Genomic DNA, 6,189 nt, shown 5'->3' with positions numbered 1-6,189 from the left:
TTTTAGTGAGGCTTTAATTTGCACCAGAGAAATACAACATTAATCAACGATCCATGCTTTCTGATGGTAGGGGAATGCCAGCACAAACTATCGCTTTTTAGATCATGTAGAAATGATTGCTTCTTTCAGAATCAGAATTAATAACATGTTCTTTTTTTCCAGCTGAAAGTAATTGCGGTTGATGAAAGGTTGAGAGTCATCTACGAGGACGTTATTAATTTTGACAAAGATCTGCCAGAATTTGGGTACGTTTTCCTTCCTTTTGCCTTTCTTCTAGCACACCTTATTTTTCAGAGTGTAAGACGCACCTTAGTTTTGGGGGAGGAAAATAGGGAAAAGAATCTGCTAGCATCCTTAGTCTAGCTAGCATCCTCAGTCTGGTTAGCTTCAGCACATTATTTTATCCCCTGGTTAGGGCTTTAAAAAAAACCTTATTCGGAGAGAGTAACAATGAAAGAGCCTGCAAGCCGGTAAGAACTGGGAACATCGTTAGCACCTGACTAGGCCTGGAAAGAAACTTATTCAGAACAAGTTAGAGCAATGAAAAAAAAAACCTGCAAAGACTTAGGGCTTGGAAAACATTCTTTGCAGAGAGTAACAATGAAAGAGCTTGAAAGCCGTTAAGAGCTGGGAACATTGTTAGCACCTGGTTAGGGCTGGAAAGAAAAATTCTGAGCAAGTTAGACCAATGGGGGGAAAACCCTGCAAAGGCTTAAGGCTTGGAAAACATTCTTTGCAGAGAGTAACAATGAAAGAGCTTGCAAGCCGTTAAGAGCTGGGAACATTGTTAGCACCTGATTAGGGCTGGAAAGAAACTTATTCAGAGCAAGTTAGAGCATTGAAGAAAAACCCTGCAAAGACTTAGGGCTTGGAAAACATTCTTCGTAGAGAGAAACAATGAAAGAGCTTGCAGGCCAGTAAGAGCTGGAAACATTGTTAGCACCTGATTAGGGCTGGAAAGAAACTTATTCAGAACAAGTTAGAGTAATGAAAAAAAAAACCCTGCAAAGACTTAGGGCTTGGAAAACATTCTTCTTAGAGAGAAACAATGAAAGAGCCTGCAAGGTAAGAGCTGGGAAGAACATTAGCAGCTACTTAGGGCTGGGGGAAAACCCCCTACATTCAGAGTATAAGACGCACCCCAATTAACAGTCTCTTTTAGGGAGGAAAAAAGTGCGTCTTATACTCCGAAAAATTCGGTGACTGGTTTGGTCTAGATTGGTCTTCTTTGGATAAAGAAAACCCTGGCACTTGCAATCTCCAACACATCTGGGAAACGTGTTTTACAGGCATTTTCCAGATGTGTCGGGGTTGCAAGTCCCAGAATTCTCAGTTGAAAGATTGAGCTCAAAGGTTTCTTAATCTTGGCAACCCATATTCAGCTTGACAAGGAACACAATGTTTTCCTAGCTACATATTCCTTGTTTATGGATTTAGATGCTATTTTGGAAACATAAACAGTCTTGATGAATGACTTGCCTCTGGAATAAATCTCTGTTGTTTTCCTTAACTTTGGGTCAGCATGACATTGCACTTAAGATGACATCCGTCGGGAGTAATTAGCCCCATTTTCTGCTGACTAACTCCCGGGTGATGCTAGAGAACGATGCTAGTTCTCAGAACTATTATTTCGACAGCTTCTTGGAATAATTTATTCCCCCCTCCTTTCTTTTTTAACAAACCATCTGAAACTTATAAGAAAAGTTAATCCAGAATGCTGGCTGGGGAATTCTGAGAGTTTAAATCCACAACCCTTAAATATGCCAAAGTTAGAAAAACTTTGGTCTAAGCTGGCTGGAATTCTGGGATTGTATTTACATATTTATGTTGCCCATGCCTAAATACGCACTCCATATTTATAGCATTGCATTCCAATATCTGAGAGACTGCCACAAAGTCTCCAAAGATGCTGGAACAGAAGTAGAAGATCCAGGTTCTATTTTTTTTCTTTAGGCATAGAACCAGTTGGGTGATCTTGATCCGGTTACTAAGAATTAAAGAATTACAGAGTCAGAAGCGATCTTAGAGGTCTTCTAGTCCAACCCTATACAGTCCCTGACAAATTGGCTGCCCAACCTCTTCTTAAAAATCTTCAGTAATGGTGTAATGGGGAAGCTGCTGGATTTATGGGCAGAATCACGCCAAAAGGTGACTCAACGGCTTGCCACCAAATAAAAGCAACTAGATAAAGTATTAAAACAATTTTTAAAAAGATTTAAATTAGCAAAGATGACAAGGAATGGAGCAGAATGCACTTGGGCTTGGAGGTTGGTCCTTGCTTCAATCCATTCACTCGCTCCAGAATCACACGCAGGCCGGTTGGCAGAGCCAGGATAGAGTAGGTTCTCTCGGAAGGCAGAGAGGGTAGGAGGTTATTTCACACACACGTGTATGTGTGTAACTCTGTTCCACAGAGTAGACAACATGGCATAAAAGACTCTTCTGGATCCCACCAGCAGGAATTCCTTGATTGACAGGATATGTATCACACCCTTTCTCTTGGCAATGGACCAGATTACCTCCGGAACCGCCAATGTCGTTTGGCGGGCCCCAGGGGAAGAGCCTTCTCTGTGGCGGCCCCGGCCCTCTGGAACCAACTCCCCCCGGAGATTAGAACTGCCTCCACCCTCCCTGTCTTTCGTAAACTACTCAAGACTCATTTATACTGCTAGGCATGGGGGAGTTGAGATAGCTCTTCCCCCTAGGCCATTGCAACTTATGCATGGTATATTTGTGTGTATGTTTGGTTTTATAATAGGGGTTTTTAGTTGTTTTTTTATTATTGGATTGTACATGTTGTGTTTATTATTGTTGTTAGCCGCCCCGAGTCTACGGAGGCATACAAATCCAATAAATTATTATTATTGTTGTTGTTGTTGTTGTTATTATTATTATTATTATTATTATTATTATTATTATTGGTGCAAGTGGCATGGGCGAGAGAGTTTCCCTTATAACCTAGACCAGTGGTGGCGAACCTTTTTTTCCTTCAGGTGCCAAAACAGTATGGGTGTGCACTATCGCACATGCATGAGTTCCCACACCCATAATTCAATGCCTGGGGAGGGCGAAAAGAGCTCCCCCCCAGAGGTCCTCTGGAGATTGGAAATGGCCTGTTTCCCGATTTCTGGTGGGCCCAGTAGGCTTGTGTTTGGCCCTCCCCAGGCTCCAAAGACTTCCATGGAGCCAGAGGAGGGTAAAATGCCCTCCCCCTTCCTCCTGGATGCTCTCTGGAAGCCAAAAACGCCCTCCCAGAGCCTGTGTGCAAGCCAAAAATCATCTGGCCTGCACACATGCACGTTGGAGCTGAGCTAGGGCAATGGTTCATGTGCCAGCAGATATGGCTCCGCGTGCCACCTGTGGCATCCGTGTCATAGGTTCGCCATCACTGACCTAGACCCATACCTTAAAGGGTCTAGTCTTCTCTAATTCTAATCTTGTCACAGCCAAATTGTGATTGATTTGGTATGTATGTTTGTTTGATTGGACAGTGGCTATAATGGGGTTTTACTGCTTTTTAGTATTTAATTTTTTTACCATTGTATTGTATTATTTATTGTTGCAAGCCTCCCTGAATCCCATGGGATTGGGTGGCATAGAAGTCAATTAAATTAAATTAAATTAATTTATGAAGCCAGCTGAACGTCTTTGGGCCAGTAACTTCCTCTTAGCTAATGGCCAATATACTCTAATGGGGACATAGAAACATAGAAGATTGACAGCAGAAAAAGACCTCATGGTCCATCTAGTCTGCCCTTATACTATTTCCTGTATTTTATCTTAGGATGGATATATGTTCATCCCAGGCATGTTTAAATTCAGTTACTGCGGATTTACCAACCAAGTCTGCTGGAAGTTTGTTCCAAGCATCTACCAGTCTTTCAGTAAAATAATACTTTCTCACCTTACTTCTAATCTTTTCCCCAACTAACCTCAGCTAACTAACTAACAATCCCCCTTGTTCTTGTGTTCACTCTCCTATTGAAAACACTTCCCTCCTGAACCTTATTTAACTCTTTAAGATATTTAAATGTTTCGATCATGTCCCCCCTTTTCCTTCTGTCCTCCAGACTATATAGATTGAGTTTATGAAGTCTTTCCTGATACATTTTATGCTTAAGACGTTCCACCATTCTTGTAGCCCGTCTTTGGACCCGTTCAATTTTATCAATATCTTTTTGTAGGTGAGGTCTCCAGAACTGAACACAGTATTCCAAATGTGGTCTCACCAGCGCTCTATACAGCGGGACCACAATCTCCCTCTTCCTGCTTGTTACACCTCTAGCTATGCAGCCAAGCATTCTACTTGCTTTTCCTACCAGCGCTATACCAAAAATACACTGCTCAAAAAAAATAAAGGGAACACTTAAACAACCCAATACAACTCCAAGTAAATCAAACATCTGTGAAATCAAACTGTCCACTTAGGAAGCAACACCGATTGACAATCCATTTCCCATGCTGTTGTGCACATTCACCTTTGTACAGAACAAAGTATTCAATGAGAATATTTCATTCATTCAGCTCTAGGATGTGTTATTTGAGTGTTCCCTTTATTTTTTTTTGAGCAGTATAGAAAGCCCTCCCTTAAGCCTAGAATCCATCTGAGTTCTCTTGAGGCTTTTGCCTGACTCTCTGATAAGATAGACAAAACCATCATCACATTATTGATTGATAGCTACACCGTAAGAACTACCGTAAGTGAGCACAGAATAAGTGGTCCTTACATCCAAGAAGTGCAGTGTTGACAAGAACACCTACAACTCTTTGGCATTGTCCGTTTTAAGTAACACACAGTACTTGAGAACAACTTTTCTCTGTCTGAGCAAAATATTTTGTCCTTCTAGTTCTCACACCTCCTATGCTAGGACCAGGTGAAAAACCCCCAAGTTCTTCATCCATCTTTCGTTGTTGTTGAGCAAAATATTTTGTCCTTCTAGTTCTCGCACCTCCTATGCTGGGACCAGGTGAAAACCCCCCAAGTTCTTCATCCATCTTTCGTTGTTGTTGAGCAAAATATTTTGTCCTTCTAGTTCTCGCACCTCCTATGCTAGGACCAGGTGAAAACCCCCCAAGTTCTTCATCCATCTTTCGTTGTTGTTGAGCAAAATATTTTGTCCTTCTAGTTCTCGCACCTCCTATGCTAGGACCAGGTGAAAACCCCCCAAGTTCTTCATCCATCTTTCGTTGTTGTTGAGCAAAATATTTTGTCCTTCTAGTTCTCGCACCTCCTATGCTAGGACCAGGTGAAAACCCCCCAAGTTCTTCATCCATCTTTCGTTGTTGTTGAGCAAAATATTTTGTCCTTCTAGTTCTCGCACCTCCTATGCTAGGACCAGGTGAAAACCCCCCAAGTTCTTCATCCATCTTTCGTTGTTGTTGAGCAAAATATTTTGTCCTTCTAGTTCTCGCACCTCCTATGCTAGGACCAGGTGAAAACCCCCCAAGTTCTTCATCCATCTTTCGTTGTTGTTGAGCAAAATATTTTGTCCTCAGTTCTCGCACCTCCTATGCTAGGACCAAGTAAAATAAACCCAAGTTCTTCATCCATCTTTTGTTGTTGTTGAGCAAAATATTTTGTCCTTCTAGTTCTCGCACCTCCTATGCTAGGACCAGGTGAAAAAAACCCAAGTTCTTCATCCATCTTTTGTTGTTGTTGAGCAAAATATTTTGTCCTTCTCAATTCTCACATCTTCTTATTTATTTATTTATTTATTACTTAGATTTGTATGCCGCCCCTCTCCGAAGACTCGGGGCGGCTAGAAGCAGTTGAAAAAAACTCAAGTTCTTCCATCCCTCTTTTGCTGTTGTTTTACCGTTCAGTTGTGTTTGACTCTTGGTGACTTTATAGGCAAATCCCAAAGGTGCTTTTTCAGGAGGCAATTGTTTTTTTGGTTTTTTTGAAGACATTTCGCTTCTCATCCAAAAAGCTTCTTCAGCTCTGGCAGAACAGTGGGGAATGGAAGGGTTTATATTCCTTGCTGACAGCTGGTAGTCTCCATCCTTCTCCTTGCTACCTTGTCAAGCACAGCTTCTTTCAATTGCTTTGATTCAACGTTTGGGGTTATCAAGCCAGCAACTTCTTTGCTTGTCCCTTCTTCTTGTCCCGCTAACCATTCCTAGCATCATTGGCTCCTCCAATGAATTTGCACGCTCGAGATGGCCAAAGTAAAATCAGATGTAGTTTTA

The sequence above is a fragment of the Erythrolamprus reginae genome, chromosome Z, assembly GCF_031021105.1.
Source record: "Erythrolamprus reginae isolate rEryReg1 chromosome Z, rEryReg1.hap1, whole genome shotgun sequence".
Taxonomy (NCBI): domain Eukaryota; kingdom Metazoa; phylum Chordata; class Lepidosauria; order Squamata; family Dipsadidae; genus Erythrolamprus; species Erythrolamprus reginae.
The sequence above is the reverse complement of the archived record's forward strand: the minus strand, read 5'-3'. Positions refer to the sequence as shown.